This window comes from Neltuma alba, unplaced genomic scaffold, assembly GCF_004799145.2.
Source record: "Neltuma alba isolate B1F8T4 unplaced genomic scaffold, ASM479914v2 tig00010183_pilon, whole genome shotgun sequence".
NCBI lineage: Eukaryota > Viridiplantae > Streptophyta > Magnoliopsida > Fabales > Fabaceae > Neltuma > Neltuma alba.
Window position 1 is genome coordinate 255,126 of NW_021635124.1, and position 924 is coordinate 256,049.

A 924-nucleotide genomic window follows, 5' to 3' on the forward strand; every position below is an offset into this window, starting at 1 on the left:
ACAGGACTGAACGGCGAAGAGAGCACAACGTGAACAGAAGGTGAGGAGATAAGGGTTCAGTGTAGTCTATCGAACGGAGAAGGTGTGAGGAGGTGAGAGACCGAGGGTGGAGACTTGAGAATGACTCAGAAATCAGAGAAGGGTTAGGGCTGAGTTTCTTGATCTGATCGAATGAATTGGGGATTTTCAATTTTGTGAACTTTCAATTATTTTAAAAAACCAAGTCAAAAAGAATTATTTTAAAAAAGTTCTTATTTCAATTTTATGAATCCGTTCATGACCCATCCGTCCACGGTCCATGTCCATTCATTGGTCAAAAAATGTCCGTCAATTTTTTCTCATGAAGCTCTCATTATCTTTTTTTTTTTTTTGGGTTTGCAAAGAGGGCCCAAGCCCAAAGCAAAGAAGACAAGCCTATCTCTTTCCATTGCACGCACCGCACAATATGAGGATTGGGGAGCAACATCTTATGCAAATACAATATCGTTTTGAATTATTTCGGTTATTCGGTTTAAACCAAAATTTTTTTATACATACCGAACCAAAAATCGAACACCGAAAATAACTGAAAATAAAAACCAATAAAAACTGAAAAAAATGAAAAAACTGAACGGAAAAAATCGAATTGGGTTCGGTTCGGTTCAGTTTTTGGTTTCGGTTTGGTTTTGCTCACCTCCAGTTATAATATTATCTTTAATTTCTAAAACTTGATTTTATTTTTGGTTTTGATCTTTAAAATTTAAAACCAATCATTTTGGCCTGACAAATACTATTATAGGAATCAAAAAATTTGTAAATATTAAAAATATCGCACACCCTTATCCTTCGATGGTGAGCCGTTCTTCCTTTGTCATGGCTTGTGCTGTACGCGCCTATTTCGCGCGTGAATGTGCTATACCCCGGATGCGGGACAATTTCTTCGGC